Source organism: Chionomys nivalis, chromosome 1 (genome assembly GCF_950005125.1).
Source record: "Chionomys nivalis chromosome 1, mChiNiv1.1, whole genome shotgun sequence".
In the NCBI taxonomy this organism is placed as follows: Eukaryota; Metazoa; Chordata; class Mammalia; order Rodentia; family Cricetidae; genus Chionomys; species Chionomys nivalis.
Genome location: NC_080086.1, coordinates 26369800 through 26390138, shown reverse-complemented (window position 1 = coordinate 26390138; position 20339 = coordinate 26369800). Strand labels below are relative to the sequence as shown.

Here is a 20339-nt window from a genome sequence, read left to right as displayed (position 1 = left end):
CGAGTGTGGAGAGGAAGGAATGTATTTCTCAGGATGACAGTGGTGTTTAGGACAGACTGCTCCAGAGGAAAGCAGCCCAGGCCAGAATAATGAACCAACCAGCAGAGGCGTGAGGTCTTTCAGGCTTCTGAGGAGGGCTGCCAACACAGCGCACTCAGAGAACCCAGAGGGAGCTGAGCTGGGAGGAAACTGAAGGTGCGGGGTGAGGTGCTGACAGGCTGGGCTAGGGAAGGGCTCTGGGGAAGGTGAAGGAAGCCTCCTTAACCTTTGCAGCTTTTCCCACAGGGCTGGAAGCCCTTGCCAGAAGAGAGTGGGGGGAAAGAGCATCCGGTGCAGAAGGGCAAGGAACTGTTTGGAGGGCTCCTGGGGCTCTCACCTTCAACAACTCTTTAGAGGGACAGTGTGACCCTGTGGCTCATCCATATGCAAAAGGGACACATGAAGTCCCCTAATGAAGGAATTAATTGCTCTCTGATTAGACTGCAGTTCTCCTAAATTTAAATAAATTAAACACACCATTAAAGATACTGGAAATCTCACCTGTTCTCTTCCCTCAACGTCCTCTCCCCATGGAAAGGCAGGAGGCTAGAGACGGGAGAATGACAGTCCGGATGTGTGCTAGACTGGGTCGGCGCTAACCATGACACCACGTGGGGTCTGGGGAGCACACCTGAATTTTCCTTTCCTAAAACTCAGTGACTTGGGTCCTCAAGTCCTCGAGGCTGTGGGTAACAGAGTCATAGAGGGGAAAGTAAACAAGGGCCAAGCTGCTCTTTTGAAAGTTTTGTCAAGTCTACATGTCACAGGCCTGACTGGAGGCGTCGACTCTCCTATCACCAAACTCTGTTGAGGGGTACATCAAATGACTCAGCCAAGGTTCTCCTGGGCATACTTCTGGAATGCTTACCATTGGGCACATACCAAAGAAGGGGATGGGGAAGCCCTTGGGAGGAGGGATCTCCTAGCAGAGATCAGGGTGTGGAAATGATTCAAGATGGAAACTGTGCCAGCTGGAGAACCCAGGCTAAAATTAACAGCCCTCCTCCCCACCATTTCCCAGATTTACTGCATCGAAGCTTTGTTCCAAGGACTTAAAAGTTGCTCCTTACAGCAAAGGCAGGAGGGGCTGCCCGAGGCATGAGGGCTTGAATGTGTACAGGAGGCAGAGCTGGAGAACCAGGACTTTGGGGAATTACTATTTTGTTTCCATTCTTTTCCTCTCCTCCCTTCTACCTTTTTCCTTTCACCTCCTTCTCTTTTGGAGGCAGAGTCTTTTCAACGTAACCCAGGCTGGCCTGCCCATAACCTTTTTTTTTTTTTGTCTTTTTGGGACAGGAATTATCATAGCTTTGGGGTCTTTCCTGGAACTCCCTCTGTAAATCACAGTGGACTTGAACTCAGAAATCTGCCTGTCTCTACCTCCCAAGTGCTGGGATTAAAGGTGTGTGCCACCTCTGCCTCACCTACCTGTAATTCTTACTCCTGACACAGCTTCTTGAAAGCTGGGATTACAGGTACATGACAACTGGGTCACTTAAATTCCTATCCTGTTAATTTGCTACTGAAATCAACACAGACTGAGTGTTGGGCTCAACATTGTGATAAACAGGAAGAAACACTGCGTGGTGGCTTGCCCCAAATTCCAGCGCTTGGGCAATTAGGAGTTCAAGGTCATTTTAGCAATGTGGTAAGTTTGAGATCAGTGTGAACTTAGTGAGGCCATCTCAAAACACCAAACAAGCAGACACCACCACCACAATGTTGCTGGGGAGATGAGTCTGATGGCTCAAATTTGTAACTCCAGCACTGTTTGTGTGTGTTGGGGGGGCTCAATGACTAGTCGATGTGGTTGAATTGGTGAGCTTTAGGTTAACTTAGAGACCCCACCTCAAAAAAAAAATGAGCACAGGGATTAAAGAAGACATCTGATAATGACCTCTGGCCTCCACTTACACACAAATACACAAAAACTCAAACCAAAACAAATAAAAGGTGTGGTGGTTCATGTCTGTAATCCAGCACTGAGGAGAGAGCTGAAGGCAGCAGGATTGGGGGTTCAAAGTTATCCTGGCAAGTTTGTGGCCAGCCTAGGCTACAAGAGATTCTGTTTCAAAAAGTAGACAAGACCGCCTGGTCAACCTGATCCCAGGCTAAGCTAAAGCTACATAGTGAGACTCTATCACTAACTAACTAACTAACTAACTAACTAACTAACTAACTAACTATTGCTGGCTGTGACTTTGGAGGGGGGAAGAGTCACTTAGTCTCACTTTAACTATCTGTAGAATAAGATTGTAGTTACTTGTTAGAGTAATTTTGCTTTCTCACTGAGGAAACTCAATCCTGCATTAGCCAAAACAGACCTGAGCTCAGAGACTCTAGCCAGATCATGCTGTTTGGCCTTGTGGCTACATAGGTTTACTAAATAAATAAATGTATTGTTTTAAAAATTAAAGATTCGTTCCAGGTTTGGTACTGAGATGGATTTCTGGTAATTATGTCCTTTAATCACACCAGCCAACTGAAGCAGAGGAAGCAGAGACCCACAAGAACCTGTAGAACAAAGACAATCACTAACATTTATAGCCTTTAGAGAGTAGGGCTTCTCAGAGCCTAGCAGGTTAGTGAAGGAAGCAGATGGGATATAAGCAGGCATTCAGGAAGTTATCCCATTGCCCCATCCCACCTCGGAGCTGTTACACGCCAGCAGTTTAGCAGCTTAGGGAGGGTACAAGATAGGATAGAAGGAAGCTGATTCTCTCAACAGTGGTAACATAGGTGACTTAACACTTATGTATCTAGTGTGAACAGTTTCTTCCCTGACAATCTCACTAGAGAACCAGATATACAAATTAGTTAAAATTAACAGTATAAACTATAGACTAAGAGAGGCTTGAAATCCCATCACGTAGGAAATTAGAAATCCATTTAGAAAGTGGATTTAGGATTCAAGGTCAGCATGAACTGTACCTGTGCAAGATCCTGTTTCAAAGACAAAGACATAGCTGGGCGGGCAATGGTGGTGCACGCCTTCAATCCCAGCATTTGAGAGGCAGAAGCAGGTGGATTTCGGTGAGTTCAAAGCCGGCCTGGACTAAGGATAGAATTCCAGGACAGCCAGGGCTACACAGAGAAACCCTGTTTGAAAAACAAAAACAAAGATAAAGACACGCTGTAAATGCTACAAATTTTTAAATGAAACTTTGGGTTGAAGCAATTGGGGAAGATCTCCTGGAGTAGTTCATAATCAATTGCGTATTTATACAACAAACGTTTACTGAACAGCTTAAGTTCTGGGATTTGTTGATACTGAACAGGAGCAATTCAAAGTCCTAACCCTGATGGAGCTGGGAGGAGGTACGCCTGAGTGTTGTGTGGGTGGAGGCAACAAGAAAAGACCAAAGCAAAGATAAGAGTATTGGCGTAGTCACAGGAAAACGGGTTCAATTCTCAGAGATCTCAAACAACTATGGACACATTCTTACCTTTTCTTGACTAGTCAAAGGGACCCTCGTGAAGATTCAAGAAAAAGTCAATTAACTTCCTACACAGCCGATTACACCCAGAAATGAACCGTGACCCCTGTCTTTTAAGAATCCGTACCGTCTCTACGGGGGACCGAAGGGACGGCTCAGCCGTAAGGAGTGCTTGTTGCATTACCGGAGGACCGGAGGTTGGGTTCAGCACCTAGGCAGGGAAGCTCAAAGCTGTCTGTAACTCCAGGGGGCTGCTGAGGGCACCCGCACACACCTACACGGATTTATACACATAAATAAAAATAAAATAAATCTAGAAAAGGGAGAACCTAAACTGTCTTTACTGCCTTGATGCATAATTCATGAACCTGATCAGCTCCCACGCTACCACTTCCCCAGAAGTCTCTTCCGGAAGCCCGGGACCGCTCTTCGAATGCTCAGCTTCAGCTAACAGAACCCGCCTTCACTTCCGCTGGGGCGTCACATCTACCGAACGCTCCACACGTCCCTGGGTAGGAGCCACTTCCGCCCTTACTTGTCGTAACTTCTGCCATCAGTATCCCTGAGCCCTTAGCAGCGCCGGATGTATTCTAGGCGCTCCCGGAAGTGACTCGGCCTTTGAACTCTTTCTCTCCCCCCACTTTCCTGCTACCACCCTCCTTTTGCTATTTCCCTCCCTCCCCCCCCTTTTTCGTTTCCGGCTCTCCCGCCTTCTCCGCGAAACGACTCTTCACTGAGGCTGGGGGGGGGGGAAGGTGGGCGTGGAGGAACTGGGGTTCCCGGGAGCACGAGCCGCAGCACCACTTCCGGGTGAGTGTTCAGGAGGGAGGGCGGGGGGCCACACACTGCCTCGCGCCCCCGCCCCGCGGGTGTCTCGCGCGCAGCTCTGCGAGTGTGGAGATCCGTCTGGCGCCTGCAGTGCATGCCCGCGCACCCCGTCTTTCGTTCCCCGTCCCGCGCCCCGCGGGTTCTCCCACTCCCTCGGCTCCCTCCATTCCCTGCAAACGCCGCCCCTCCCGCGCGCTGGCTCAGGCGCTGGCGCCGCCGCCGCCGCCGCCGCCGCCGCCGGGTGAGTCTCGCGCCGCTGCAGTCGGCGCGCGCCAAGCTCCTCGCTCCTCCCCCCTCCCCTTTTCCTTGGGCGAGCGGGCGGGCGGGCGGGCGGGCGGGGTGGGGGGGTGGTCCACGATGTGACTGCAAGTGTGTCTGTCCCGGAACCGGAAGTGGTTGTGGAGGAGCGGGCGATGAGGAGGAATGGGGGGGTTTAGGGGGCGGATGCCTGTCTGGTGGGTGGCAGAGTTCAGCTCCCTGGAGGGGTGAAGGAGGGACGTCCCAAAGACCGGCCTTTGAGGACGGAGTGGGAGTTGACATCGGGAGGAAGGACCCATTTGGGTGTCTCAGGGGTGCGAAGGTTTTAGGGGGACAGCTGGGGGTCTCCAGTCTAGAGACCACTGAAGGTTGAAGGAGGTACTACTTGGCACAAGGCCTTGGGTAGGCAGGGGGCGAAGTCCTCACAGAAGTAGAGTGGGTGGGCGAGGCCAGAGGAAGTGGCTGGGCCTGAACTTGGCACTGTGCCTGACACAAGGGCTTGGGCATCCCCCTACCCACAGCGTTGCTCCCTGGACCACTTCTCAGGAGCAGGGTCCTCCTTCATGTCCTCCGTTCTCTGACTCCCTGTTACTCTTAGCCCTGAGGAATGAAGACTAAGTGTCCGAGCCTAGGAGTGAAACCCAAATGCTGGTGATAGCATTCATCTTAGTTTTGGGGAACTGGTTTTATTTCCCTTCTATCCACGTAGTGGGTGGCACTGGGCCCCTGTCCTTCCATCCTTGGATTGTTGCTGGGGAAGCTGCCTGCTTTCTAGATTGCTGACAGTCAAAGAACTTCTGAGGTTCTGTGCAGTTCTCTGGTGGCCTCCGCTTACTGGCCTCTGTAACCTAGAGAATTTGTTTCCAGAAAGTTCAGGAGCCCTGGAAAGGAGAAGGAATAAGACGGCAGGAGGAAGAGAGAGAGAGGGTAAGACGATCTTGGGTTAATGATTTGGGAGGAGGTGGGATCATAGTCAAATGTGATTTTTTTTTTGTTCGTTTGTTTTTGATTTTTTTCCTTAACAATGTGACAGAATTATTGAAGTAATCAACACTTGTGGTACTGGTGTTTGCTGTTAGACCAAAAAAAAAAAAAAAAAAAAAAAGTGCCTTTTCTAGTTTATTATGGTGCCCAGGAAGTTTTTTTTATAAAAAGGCAACACTGTACCTTTGCCGCCTTCCGTTGCCACTGGTTCTCATCAGGAGTGAAATGTGAAATGACCAGGTGAGATCACGAGTGGACTTGCATTTTGTCTGCTGTGGAGACACAAGGACACCAACGGCAAGGATCGTCTTTATGGTGTAGCCTCCAGAAACAAGAAGAACCGAGTGTGGAGAGCATTTCCCACTCTTGGTGGTCAGTGGAGTGTTTGCTTGTCTCTTGAATGATGAGACAGTAAATGGGATTGTTTGAATCTGAGGTATCGGGAAGTTTCGGGGGAACACCGCTTCTAGCGTAGTTTGAAAGAAAAGGGATAAAATTATATGATGTCCTAGTAGTAGTCAGGGAAAATCAAAATATGAGACCTGATGCTAAATAACGTTGTATTTTAGTCTTTGGAGACAAGATTTTGTTATGTAGCATTGGCTAGCATGGAACTCCCTAAGTAAACCAGATTGACCTCAGACTTGAGGTGAGCCTTCTGCATCTGCCACCCAGGTGCTGGGACTGTCAGGCATATGCCATTATGCATGACAGGAAGTAAGGTTCTTTAGCCTTTAATCCCAGCCTGGGGGGGTGGGGGCGCAGAGGCAGGTGGATCTCTGAGAGTTCGAGGCCAGCCTGGTTTACAGAGCGAGTTCCAGAACAGGCTTTAAAGCTACAGAGAAACCCTGTCTTGAAAAACCAACCAACAAACAAAAACCCAGTAGGGGTTTGAGAGATGGTTCAGCAGTTAAGAACAGTGGTGGCTCTTTCGTCCTAAGTTCAATTCCCAGTGCCCACATGACAGCTGACAACTGTAGCTGTAGCCCATGGGCTCCTGTGCTCGCTTTTGGTGTGCAGGTGAAACACCTATGTACCTAAAATAAATACGTCTTTAAAAGCAATACAGAGGGCTGTAATTCAGTTAGTAAAGTGCTTGTCATACAAGCATAAGGACCTGGGTTTGATCCCCAGAATCTGTGTAAGAAAGTTGGGCATGGTAGGCCTAGCACTGGGGAGGCAGAGAGAGGTGGATCTCTGGGGCTTACTGGCTAGTCGGCGCAGCAGAATTGGTGAGGCCTTGGTCAGTGAGACACCCAGCGTCCAAAAATAGAGTGGGTGGCACCTGAGTAATGACACCTGAGGTTGTCCTCTGGCCTCTCTTCACAGGCATCAACACACGTGTGCACCTTCATAAACACACACAGAAGATAAAATAGCAAGGACCGGAAACTCTTGGTCCTCACCGCGGCAGTAAAATCCGAGTTCTGAAGGCCACGACAGCTTGCCCTTCAGATGGTCGGAAACACTACAGATAGTGGGTGGAGGGACAAAGCTTTAGTGCGGGAGTGCTTGCCCCTTTGTTAGCATCTCCTGTTGAGATAAGGAATCTTTTGAATTCTTTTTTGAGCTTATATTTTATATCTATTTTGTGTATGTTGAAATCATATTGAGATCAGAACAACTTGAGGGAGTTGACTCTCCTGTCTGATTCTGAGGATTGAACTCAAGTCATTAGGCCTGCTAGCAGTCTGCCTTCTCTGCTGAGCTGTCCCCACAGCTCTCTTTTTTTACTTGATTTTTAAAGACGGGGTCTTTTTCTTTTTTGTTTTTTTGTTTTGTTTTGTTTTTCAAGAGACACGGTTACTCTGTAGTGGTAGTGTATGCCACCACTGCCTGGCTAAAATGGGTCTTGTCTGGAGGTGGTGGCACATACTTTTAATCCCAGCACTCAGGAGACAGAGGTAGGCAAATCTTTTAAACTATAGACCAGCCTGGTCTACAGAGTGATTATCAATAGAGAAACGCTGTCCTGGAAAAAAAATAGTCTGTTATGTTGCCTAAGATGACCTCAAACTCACTTTGTAGCTGAGCAATACCTTGAGCTTTTGATCTTTTTGCCTCCACCTGAATGCTGGGGTCAGCAATTTTACATCACCCAGGTTTATGTAGTGCTGAGCATCAAACCCAGGACTTTACGCATGTTGAGTAAGCCCTTCCCCTACTGAGCCAATCACCATACTGAGTTGGATACTGGAAAGAAAAGTTCTAATTCAATCATGATAGTTTTGGATTTTGGGGTTTTTTTGTTTTCCGAGACAGGGTTTCACTGTAGTTCTAGAGCCTGTCCTGGAACTAGCTCTTGTAGACCAGGCTGGCCTCAAACTCACAGAGATCCGCCTGCCTCTGCCTCCTGAGTGCTGGGATTAAAGGTGTGCGCCACCACCGCCCGGCTTGGGGTTTTTGTTTTTGTTTTGTTTTTACTTACTTTCTCTGGACTTAGACTTCCTTTCTTATCAACAAAATAGTTGAAGCTTACTAGAGTAACAGAGTTGAAGCTCCTTTAATCTGGAGGCTTTCTTGTTAATTACTTTTCCTTTCTTGTTCTCTGGGGTTATAAAAGAAGTCTTCTACTTTCTTCCACGTTCCAAAGTAAAGCCAGTTCTTTTCAAATTCTTTTTTTCTTTCTTTTTTTTTTTTTTTCTTTTTTGAGACATGGTCTCACTGTAGCTCAGATTGGTCTTTTGCATGTAGGAGTAGTGGTAGGGAGTGAAAGAATATGTTTATGGATGCGTATGTCATGGTGCAAGGATAGTGGTCAGGGAACATCCTGTGGATGTCGGTTTTTTCTTCTCCCCTGCGTGTTTGGAGGATCAAATTCAGGTTATTATGCTTGGTGGCAATCACCTTTGTCTGCTGAGCCAGCTTGACAGCTCCAGATTGGTCTGAAATCATAATCTCCCTGCCCCAACTTCCTGAATCCTGGATTGCAGCATGCACCACCACACCTGGCTCTTTTTTTTCTTCCTTTCATTTTTTTAGTGTGTATGGTTGTTTTGCTGGCATGTATATCTGTTCACCTTGTACATGCCTAGTGGCCCTGGGGGCCAGAAGAGGGCATTGAATCTCCTGAAACTGGAGTTACAGATGGTTTTGAGCTGCCATGTGAATGCTGGAATTTGAACCTAGGCAAGGGTATCTAATGCTTTTAACTACTGAGCAATCCCTCCTGCTCTTTATTTATTTGTATGTATATATGTATGTATGTATGTATGTATCTAATTATCTATCTATCACTTCATCGACTAGGCTAGTTTTAAACTTACCAAGATCCTCCTGCTTTTGTCCCCTGAGTGCTGGAGATTAAAGTCTTCAAAAGCTACCACACTTAAGCTGTATTCTGTTTTTGTTTTTATTTATTTATTTATTTTCATTTTTGTTATTCAAGGACATGGTTTCTCAGTCTAACAGTCCTGGTTGTCATGGAACTCACTTTGTAGACCAGGTTGGCCTCAAACTCAGAGATTTGCCTGCCTCGGCCTCCCTAGTGCCGGGATCAAAGGCGTGCACCACCACTCTCTACTTTTTTGTTTTAAATGCATCAGTACAATTAAAACTGGTGGAGATACTTTGTGTCGAGATGGCCCCCATTCTATCAGTGACTTCTTTAGGTTGTTGGAATGTTGCATAGATTGGGGAGATTTCCTCTGTGATAGATGAGGAGGGAAAGTGAGTGGTAAAATGCCAGGTCAACTAGAATTTGAGTGTTGTGACTCTGGGGCACCATTTGCATTGTACTGTAGCCATTACCTTCATTCATGGCTTTCCAGCTGACCTCAGGTCAAGGAATACATGGATTTAAGATAACTTATCAGGAGAAGGATAGCATAGATAGCTATATATTTATTGTGTGTGTCTGTGTGTGCGCACGTACACACACACATACAAATGTGAGAGATAGCATGCATGCAGAGGTCAGAACAGCATAGAGGAGTTGATTCTTTTCCTTCCACCATGTTTGTTCTGGGGATGGAACTAAGGTTATTGGCCTTGATAGCAAGCACCTTCATCTGCTAAAACATGTTACCTCGTCTGTAGTTTTTGAGACAGGGTTACATTTGGTACCCAGGTTGGCATGGAACTATGTAGGGCAGGAGCCCGGCTCTAACTCACATAACAGTTCTCCAGTCTCAGTCTCTCAGGTGCTTAGATCATAGGCAGAGCTACTGTGTCCCACAAATGATAGCATTTTCCTTACCTGTCATTTTACAACTATTTATGCTTTGTGAGCAGTAGTTCTTATGTGCCTGATTTTGAGCTGTCCTATTTATTGCAAATGTCTTACCATGGATCCTTGGCTGGAAATGTGGAGACCAAGCTAGCCTTGAACTCAAAATAAGAGACTCTCTTGCCTCTGCCTCCCCAGTACTGGGATTAAAGGCCCGGGCCATGATGACTGATAGGTTGGGGTTTTATTTATTTACTTTTTAAATTTTATCACATTTTTTTTTCATGGAGAGGGGATGCACCATAGAGCACACATGCAATTCAGCATATTCTGTGATTGTTCACTCTCTCTACTATGTGAGTCCTAGAGACAGAACTCAGGTTATCAGGCTTGGCAGTAAATGCCATTACTCTCTGACCTCTGTTACTTTAATATTTTTGTTTGTTTGTTTGTTTGTTTGTTTAAAAAGCATTTGCCATGCAGTGGTGGCGCACACCTTTAATTCCATCACTCATGAGGTATAGGCAAACTGTGAGTTTAAGGCCAGCCTGGTGTGCAGAGCTAGTTCCAGGACAGGCTCCATACTGAAGTCCCAGCACTTGGAAGGCGGAAGCAGTGGAATCTCTACGAGCTTGAGACCAGCCTGGTCTTTAGAGTGCGTTCTGGGACAGCCAGGCCTACACAGAGAAATCCTGTCTCAGAAAACAAAAACAAAAAAGTTATCTAATATATATGAGTATTTTGCCCACACGTATATATTTGTACCATGTGTGTGCCTGGTGTATCAGAAGATGGGGTATGGATGGTTAAACTACTGTGTAGGAACTAGGAACTGGACCTGGGGCTTTTGTAAGAACAAGTACTCTTAGTTTCTGAGTCATCTCTTCCGCCCTGGCTCTGTTACTTTAAAAAATAGGGGGTTTTGTTTTGTTTGAGACAAGGTTTCACCTATCCCAGGCTGGCCTTGCTGTTTAGAATCACGGATGACCTTGACCTTCTGTTCCTCTGAATTTCCAAGTTCTGGAATTACAGGTGTATACTGCCACACCCAGTTGATAGTGCTGGGATCCAGCACAGGCCTCCTGCCTGCTATGCAAATACTCTGCCTACTGAGTTATACATCTCCAGCCCTGTTTTTAATTATTGTTTTTAATTTACTCTTTTGAGATAGGGTCTCATGTATCCCAGGCTGACTTCAAACCTGTTATGTAAACTAGGATGGCCTTGAATTTTCTTTTTTTTTTTTAAATTATGTGTTTGTGGTTATGTGTATGTGAGTACTCAGGCCAGAGGAATTGGACACACAAACAAAATACACCCCAGAGCTGGATTTAGAGGCAGTTGTGAGCCACCTACCGGGAGTGCTAGGAACCAAACTTGGGTCCTCTGTAAAAGCAGTATAAGCTTTTAACCATCAAGCCATCTTTCTGGCCCCCAACCATGCTTCCACTTCCTAATTAGCCTCCTAATTGGTGCTTAACTGTGTCTCTAAAAGGCCATTCCACCATTTAATCTGCTGCTCAGCATGATGGGGAACATGGTAGACCAGTGGATCCCGTGAATGTGAGCCCACTGTCACAGTTCTCTGGCAGGAGAAACAGTGCTGTGTAGAGTACCATGGCGGTAGACGAGGCACTCTGTAGGTCCACAGACGGTACTTTGTTCAGAAGCACGAAAGGCAAATTGATGACCGAGTAAGTGTCTGTTCCAGTAAGGACAAAGAGGTTTTCTTTGCATGAAGAAAGTGCTCTGAGGGGCTGGAGAGATGGCTCAGAGGTTAAGAGCTCTGGCTGCTCTTCCTGAGGTTCTGAGTTCAATTCCCAGCAACCACATGGTGGCTCACAACATCTATAGTAAGATCTGGTGCCCTCTTCTGGTGTGCAGGTAGAATACTGTACACATAATAAACAAACAAACAAATAAATAAATAGATTTATAAAAAACAAAAGAAAGTGCTCTGCCGTAGTCATCCTGCCACCAGGTTGCTGGCTCATAGTCCCAGGAGTGGTGCCTGTGGTGAGTAGCAGCTGTAGCCAGGTCAGCAGTGAGTGGAAGACCATGTGGTCAAGCCCATGCATAACTTCTATCTCTGCCACCTTGGCAACTTTGTTCTTGGGTCCATTGGGCAGTGACAGGGATGGTGGTAAGGGGGGAGCTTGCTGTCCACAGAATGGGTCATCCCATCTACTTGATTATTAGACATCTCGGCTGAAGTCACCTTTTGATGAGCATTTGCTCATCACACAGTATTTTCACCTCCACTTATTTGGAGAGATCTACTCACATACATCTTCCCATATGTCTTTCTTACTAATTTTCTAATCATGCTTTTTCCAAGTCCCTGACCATTCAGCTGGTCCATTGGCTACAGCCCATGACCATGTCTTCTACCTACAGTGAATAATTGTCTTCAGGTTGTCCCAGAAAGGGGTTGTAATGCAACTGTCTACTTCTCGGTGCTCCCTGCATAGGACTTAGAACCATCAGTAAACCAGACTCTCTTTTTCTCTACCTCAATCAATTGCTCATAGGGTACACCTCATGAGACATAGTTGAATGACTGGAAGCAGAAGGCATTGCTATAAGAGAAGAGCTGAGGTATTTGGGCAACTTCTTGTGACTTGATTATGCTATCTATATTGGGATTATAGGTTCTTGTTGGTTTGTTTTGTTTTTGTTTTTTGTTTTTACAGGACAGGGTTTCTCTGTGTAACAGCCCTGGCCATCCTGGAACTGACTCTGTAGACCAGGCTGGCCTTGAACTCAGAGGTCCTTCGAGTGCTGGGATTAAGGTGGTGGGTTTGTTTAATTTTTAATAACTGCACGTCTGTGGACCTGGGTGTGCTGCTGTGCATGTGCAGAAGACAACATGTAGTTGTCAGTTCTCTCATCTTACTGTGTGGGAATATGGGGTCAAACTCAGATTGTCAGGCATAGCAGCAAGTACCCTTACTGCTGAGCCGTCTTCCTAGTCCTTGGCTGTTTGTTTTTTGAGATAGCAGTCTCCTGTATCCCAGACTGACCTTTGTGTCGCAAAGGGAGAGGATGGCCTTGAACTCCTGATCCCTGATCTCTGCTCCCACAAGTGCTGCGCACATAAGCATGTGCCGTCACACTCTGCTCCAGAGTGAATTATGTTGGTATGTAAGTGAAATTTCATGAGAATATGATCTTGAGCTACATACCAATTTGCTGATATCAATAACTTTGTCTAGTATGGTTGTCACAGCTTTAATCCCAGCACTCAGGAGGCAGAGGCAAGTGGATCTCTATGAGTTTATGGTCATTCTGGTCTACATAATGAGTTCTAGGCCAGCCAGGGCTACATAGAGAAACCCTATTTCAAAAATATAAAGCAGCCTTAAGTTTGGAGAGCTGGGGAGATGGCTCAGCAGTTACGAACACTTGCTGCTCTTGCAGAGGACCCAGATTAAATTCCCAGCATCCACATGGCAATTCACACCTGTTTGTAACTCCAGTTCCAGGTTCTTCAATGTTGATATGAAGCATGTACATGGTACATGCACATACATGAAGACAAACACTCGTACACATAAAAAAAATTTAAAACCCAAAACTTCAGTTTAGGAGTTGGGAGCATAGCTTAGTAGGAGAGCACATTTGGCTAAAGTTAGAGAGGCTTTGTATTCAATTCCCAGTATTATTAAAACAAACAACTTGAGGTGGGCGGTGGTGGCACTCTCCTTTAATCCCAGCCCTCCGGAGGCAGAGTTCAGGGCCAGTGTGGTGTACAGACCAAGTTCTAGGACAGTCAGGGCAACAAAGGGAAACCCTGTCTCAGAGAAAAAAATTGAAGACATGGCTGAGAACTCCCTGAAAAGTAGTTAATTCTTTTTTTTATATATATATATATATATTTAATTTTTATTATGTATACAATATTCTGTGTTTATGCCTTCAGGCCAGAAGAGGGCACCAGACCCCATTACAGATGGTTGTGAGCCACCATGTGGTTGCTGGGAATTGAACTCAGGACCTTTGGAAGAGCAGGCAATGCTCTTAACCTCTGAGCCATCTCTCCAGCCCAAGTAGTTAATTCTTAGAAAGGGTGTTTGTACAAGTGAATGGAGATCAGAAGACAACTCGGGTGTTGTTCCTCTGGAGCTATTTTATTTTTTTAGACTTGGTACTCACTGGTTAGACTGGCTGGCCAGACAGTCCCAGGGTGCCAGTCAGTCCACCTGTGTACCTTGGCTTTACAAGTATTATTCTCAGGTCACACCTGCTAACATTTTGTGTGTGTGTGTGCGCGTGCGTGCGCGCGCCACGGTACACAAAAACCTTAATGTTTCTCCTGCCTGCCAGTTCCCAAATAACCACTCAGAGGTTAGTTATATGTATATATTAATTATAAATGTTTGGCCAATGTCTCGGCTTATTACTAGCTAGCTTATTACATTTAAATTAACGTATCTCTATTAATCCGTGTATAGGGTTTACCTGTGCTCTAGCATCTTGCATCTTGCTCTGGCTACTGGTGTCTCTCAGACTCCGCCCTTCTTCACCTATATCTCTGCTTGGATTTCCTGCCTTATACTCTTACACTGTCTTGCCATAGGCCAAAGTAGCTTTATTTATCAACCAGTGAGAACAAAACGTACTCACAGTGCATAGGATCCCACAGCATGTGCGTATAGAGGACAGTGCATGAATAGTGGGAGTCTGTTCTGTCCTTCCACTGTGTGGGTTCTGGGGATTGAACTCAAGTCTTCAGATTTATGTGACTAGCACTGTGACAACAGAGCTATCTCTCAGCCTCCAAATTTTTTTAAATTTGAGTGCTTGGATGAGTTCACATCCATACTGTGTTACTTCGTTTGTATGGTCTTTGTTTCTACCAGAAACTCTTCTTTACTCTTAAAGACATTGTCTCAGTGTACAGTCCTGGTCGGCCCTGAATTTCGTGTGGCTCTCCTTTCCTATAGAGTGCTGGGATTATGGGCCCGTTTACGGTGCATGTGTGTTTTCAAGATTTATGTGTATTGGTGTTTGGCTGATATGTATGTATGTATGTGAACCATTTGTCTGCAGTGTTGAAAAGAGCCCTAGAATTGGATGTAAAGGAGGTTGTGTGCTGATGCATGGGTGCTGAGAACTGAACCTGAGTCCTGCAAGAACAAATGTGCTTTTAACCACAGAGCCATCTCTCTAATTCCTCTTTTGTTTGGTTGTTTGGTTGGTTTTTTGAGACAGCGTTTCTCTGTAGCCCTGGCTGTCCTGGAACTTGCTCTGTAGACCTGGCTGGCCTCCAGCTCAAAGACCTGCCTGCCTCTATGTCTGAGTGGTGGGATTAAAGGCATGTACCACCACTCGCAGCTTCCTGGTTTGTTTAATACAATTTTTTTCTTTGACAACTTCATACATGTATGTAATGTATATTGTTCATGCCCATCCCCCATTACCCTTTTTTATCCCTTCCCTTTGGAGCCCTTCTTTGTTCCTACTTCCTGTCTTTTTTAATTGCTGCATTTAATTAATGTTGTTTGCATGAACATGAGTGTAGGACTACTTACTGAAGAAAAATGGCTCCCGATATTCCAGCAACCATTAACTGCCAATAATAGCACCTCGGCTAGAGGTGGGCTTCATGGACCCCAAACTCATGGCAGCTGGACTCCCTCATCCTCTGGAGGACTGGGACCCTAGGTGTGAGCCACCACAGTCAATTGCTTTTGTTGTTGTTGTTGTTTTGTTTTTTGTTTTTTGAGACTGGTCTTTTAGAGCCCAGATTGACTTTAAATTTACTGTGTAGTTGAGGATGACTTGTAACTCTTGATTCTGGTTTCTGCACCCCCCCCCCCAAGTGTTTGGTATCACGGAAATGTATTCCCTCATCTAGCAGAGTCTTTTTCCTTAACCTGTTCTTTGCTGCCTGGGTTTAGTTCCTTGTTCTCCAGATTCCTTATTTGAAAGAGCAGAAACTGGGCTTGGTGTTACGTCTTTAATCCCAGTAGAGGCAAGTCTGGGTCACGTGAGGTATTATCTCAAAAAAAACAAGAAACAAAAACAAGGCCATCCAGTCAGTTGGCTCTGTGGGTGAAGGCAGTCCCGCCAAGCCAAGCCTGATAACTTGAGTTCAGCCTCCAGAAACTGCATAGTGGAAGGGAAGAACCGACTCCTGCAGGTTGTCCTCTGTCCTCCACATGTATGGTAGTATGAACATGCTACAGAATAGAAATAAAATGTGAAGAAAAGAATTTTTAATTAGGGACTTACTGTGTAGCCCTACTGGCCTCAAACTCACAGAGATCCACCTACCTTGTGAGTGTTGGGATTAAAGGCCTGCGTCACCATTCCTAGCCAAGAAAAGAAAATTGTTAAACACACACACACAGCATCCCCCCCCAAATCAAAATAATAATTCATGCTATTTAGATTTGTCAGGATTGATGATACATGTCTTTAATCCCAGCAGCATTTGTAATTAAAGTAGAGGCCAGGGGGCTGGAGAGATGGCTCAGAGGTTAAGAGCATTGCCTGCTCTTCCAAAGGTCCTGAGTTCAATTCCCAGCAACCACATGGTGGCTCACAACCATCTGTAATGGGGTCTGGTGCCCTCTGCTGGCCTGCAGGCACACATGCAGACAGAAAAATAAATAAATAAATAAATAAAGAAAGAAAGAAAGAAAGAAAGAAAGAAAGAAAGAAAGAAAGAAAGAAAGTAAGTAGAGGCCAGTATATGCTATACACTGTAAGGTCTTTCTGTCACTTTCTTGAGTACTGAATCAGCCAGGTAAAGATACTTTCCAGTCAAGCCTGGAGACTGAGTTTGATTTCTAGAACACATGTCAGATAGGGGAAAGAACTGTCCTCCGCCCTCTATGCGTGCACTGTTGCTCATGCACACATATATACTGACATCCAGTACCCTGTTTTTGTTGTTTGTTTCTTCAAGAAAGTGTTTTTGTATAGCCCTGACTGTTATGGAACTCTTTCTGTAGACCAGAGATCTGCCTGCCTCTGCCTCTCAAGTGCTGAGATTGAAGGTGTAACCACTATAGTTGGACTTTTCTTTGGGCCGCCAGCTCACAAAAAACAACAGGGAGACTATTGTTAATTATGAAAGCTTGGCCTATAGCTTAGGCTTGTCCCACTAGCTTTTTGTTTTGTTCAATTTTTTTGAGACAAGGTTTCTCAGTGTAATAGCCCTGGAAGTCCTAGAACTCACTCTGTAGACTAGGCTGCCCTCGAACTCAGAGATCTGCCTGCCTCTATCTCCCGAGTGCTGGGATTAAAGGTGTGCACAACCACTCCCAGTAACTTCTGTTTTATTTCTCTTCAGTGGAAGAGGAGAAAGAAAAAGGTTATGGTTAACGTTTGAGCTGCTAGTATCTTTTTTGAAATTTTATACATATTGAGCCCACTATATTTTTTAAAGTTATTTTTATTATTTATATATTCATTTTGTAGGTAGTATTTTGCCAGCATGTATGCCTACATACCAGAAGAGGGCACCAGATCTCATTATGGATGGTTGTGAACCACCATGTGGTTACTGGGAATTGAACTCGGGACTCTTAACCTGTGAGCTCTCTCTCCAGCCCCTGAGCCCACTATATTCAAATCAGTACAAAGTAATGTTTGAGCTATGTCAAGGTCAGTGAGAAGACATCAGTGTAGAACACATGATCACTGCCCCAAAAAAGTTTAGCCAGATTAGCCTCCCTATCTGTAGATTGAATAAGAAGTGTTACATTGTTGCTGGTGTGCTGTGTGGGTTTGCCTGAGATGATTGACTCTTCTGAACTGTTAGGACTGATTCCTAACGAATATAGTACAACAGCCATGTATGTTACATTTGCATTCTGTTTGGTAGTTATAAGTAATCTGTAGAGATGTGTATATGTGATGTTACCAATACATGTCTTACAATATTGGTTTATTTTGTGTGTGTGATGTGTGTGAGAGTGCAGGGGCATATGCATGCCATAGTATACATGTGGAGGTCAGAGAACATGTGGGAATCATTTCTCTTTCTTGCCATCTCTGTCATTTTGTGGTGGGGGGGCTCCTTAGGAAAAGGCAGTTTATTCTGTTTTTGGCCTCTGCAACATTTGGTACAATCCAAGCCTTTAAGCTCAGAGTTCAGAAGGGGCCAGGGACCATAAGAAAACCAACTCTCAATTCTCAGGTACTGGGTTCTAGGAAGCCTAAAAGCAAGTCACCCAGTCAGAGCCTCGTCAAATGTCCTCTTTCCCCAAAATCCTCATTCTAAACCGCTTTATTCTGCGGCAATCACTGGGGTGCTGGCCTGTTTGAGCATCACTCTCCTCACGGGCATTCTGGCCTTCTCATGTTTATCAAGGCTACCTGCTCCTCTTTGCTCCAGTAAGGGACAGTTGTCTTTAAGCACGGTAAGAGTGCCACGGTGGAGATTCCAGCATGCTAAAAACAGGAGGGCATGAGACAGCGGCTGCTGGAGCAAGTGGGGGCATTTCCGAGACATTTGCTGGCCCTTCACTCTGCAAACTGGTCCAGGAGCTTGAGGTAGGCCTGACGCTGGGATGAAATGTCCGCCAGCCAGCTCTGTCATTTTAAAAAAGGGACTTGAAGAATGACTCATTGGATGTAAATGTGCTGCCAAGTCTGACAACTTGAGTTCAATACCTGGGATTCCCATCATGGAAAGAGAGAAATAACTCTCCTAAGATACCCCCTCACCTTCATAAATGTGGCATGCATGTGAATGCACATGCACACTTATACAGACAGAAATGAAATTTTAAATAATTTAAAGGGACTTGAACGTGTACTTTTGGTGTCCGTTGGGAAAGAGTCTTGGAACCAATCCCTTAGGGATGCCTAGAGTGACTTTTGTAACTCAGGACCAGATTTACCTGGAGTTGCTTGGTCATTTAGTATTGATCCTTACTTGTATGAAGCTGTCAGCAACAGATTTGGTGCATTCCTTTCCTTGGCTGAAGTACAGTTCATTCCTTGTGTGGATTTGAACTTAGAGAGCAAAGCGCTTGCTACCAACTCTGGTGACTGATTCCTGTAACACATATAGTAGTAGGAGAGAACTAACTCTCACAGGTTGTCTGTGGCCTCCACTTGTGTACTGTGACTTGTGTGTGCCTGTACTCAGTGTAAACATGAGGACATAGGAAGTGAGGGGAAACTGAGGATGCTGCCTACTAGAATAGTCCGTATGATGAGCCAGTCATGGTGGCTCATGTCTGTTAATTCTAGCTCTTAGGATGTTAGGACAGGAAGATTGTTGGTGAGTTCCAGGCCAGCCTGGACTACTATATCAGATTCTGTCTCAAAAGTTTTGTTTTTGTTTTTTAATTAAAAGTTGAAAAGGGAGTTGGGTGTAATCTCTCACTTCAAGGCCAGCCTGGTCTAGAGGGTGAGTACCAAGACAACCAGAGTCACACAGAGAAACCCTGTCTCAGGTTGGGGAGGGGGTTAGACTAGAGAGATGGCCCAGCAGTTAAGAGCACTGGCTGCTCTTTCAGAGGACCTGGGTTTGATTTCCAGCACCCCTATGGCAGCTCAAAACCAGCTGTAACTCTAGTCCCAAGGGGATTGACCTGTGAGGCCACTGCATGCACACGATGCACACATATGTTCAAGCAAGTATTTATACACAAGTAAAAATAAAGCCTTAAAATTATTAAAAATCAGAGAAAGGTGGGTATGGTGGCACACACTTTTTATTCCAACATTGAGGAGGCAGAGGCAGGTAAATATGAATTCTAGGCCAACCTGGCCTACGTTTCAAGTTTCAGATCAGCCCGGGTTACATGGAAATCCTGTCTTAAGAAAAAAACCCACTATTTTTCCTGCCTGGACTTGTTTGTTGGAAGTCTTTCCCACTCTGGAGTTGGCATACTGGCTTCTGTCTCCCTTGAGGCTGGTGTCTGCTGTCAGCCCCAGCATGTCCTCACTGGAAGCTGCTCAGCTTCTGCTCACAGCCCCTCCTTCTCTCCTGAAAGCTGGTTGCTCTTGACTCAGCACAGTGTCTTTTGTTGTTTCTTAATTGACCCTTACTAATTGGACATATTTATGGAGGACAATGTGATAATTTGATACATGGATTCTAACAATCAAATTAGAGTAATTGATATTTTCTTCTCTTCAAATGTTTATTCTTTGGTGGCAGTGTTTATTCCTGTTGTTCCTTTTTCTGTTCCTTGAAACTCGCAGAGGTCTGTCTGCTTCTACCTTCTGAGCAGCTCAGTTATTTATTGTATATATGTGTGTGCATATGCATGCATACCATGAGGTGTGTGTGTGTGTGTCTTTGTGTGTCTGTGATGAGTTGGAGTGTCTTCCTGGATCACTCTCCACCATATAAATTGAGGCAGGGTCTCTTGGTTGAACCCAGAATTACTCCTTCTGATAGTCTGGCTGCCCAGGCAGCCCCTGACTCCAGCTCATGAGTGCTAGGGTTACAGGTGGACCACTGCCCACCTGTAATTTTTGTGGGTTTTGGAGATCCACACTCAGCTCCTCATGCTTGCTGAGCTATCTCTCCAACCTTCTTGATTTTTCACCTTATTCTATCTAATCTATCTGTCTGTTTATCGTCCGTCCGTCCGTCCGTCCGTCCATCCATCCATCTATCTTTCCTTTCCTGAGAAAAGGTTTCTATGTAG

At 45.5% G+C, this 20339-nt stretch overlaps 1 protein-coding gene across 15 annotated transcripts in view; it reads left to right on the top strand.

Annotated features, from left to right (window-relative positions):
• The first annotated feature begins 4097 nt into the window (after positions 1–4097).
• Positions 4098–20339, top strand: part of Znf384 (zinc finger protein 384) — a 33400-nt gene continuing 17158 nt past the window's right edge. For 5 of the 15 annotated variants that reach the window (XM_057768036.1, XM_057768028.1, XM_057767991.1 and 2 more), the window contains exons 1-2: positions 4099–4286; positions 5430–5489. The gene's annotated coding sequence lies outside the window, so the exon portion shown is untranslated. The other 10 variants (XM_057768019.1, XM_057768000.1, XM_057767982.1 and 7 more) reach the window with 6 other exon arrangements.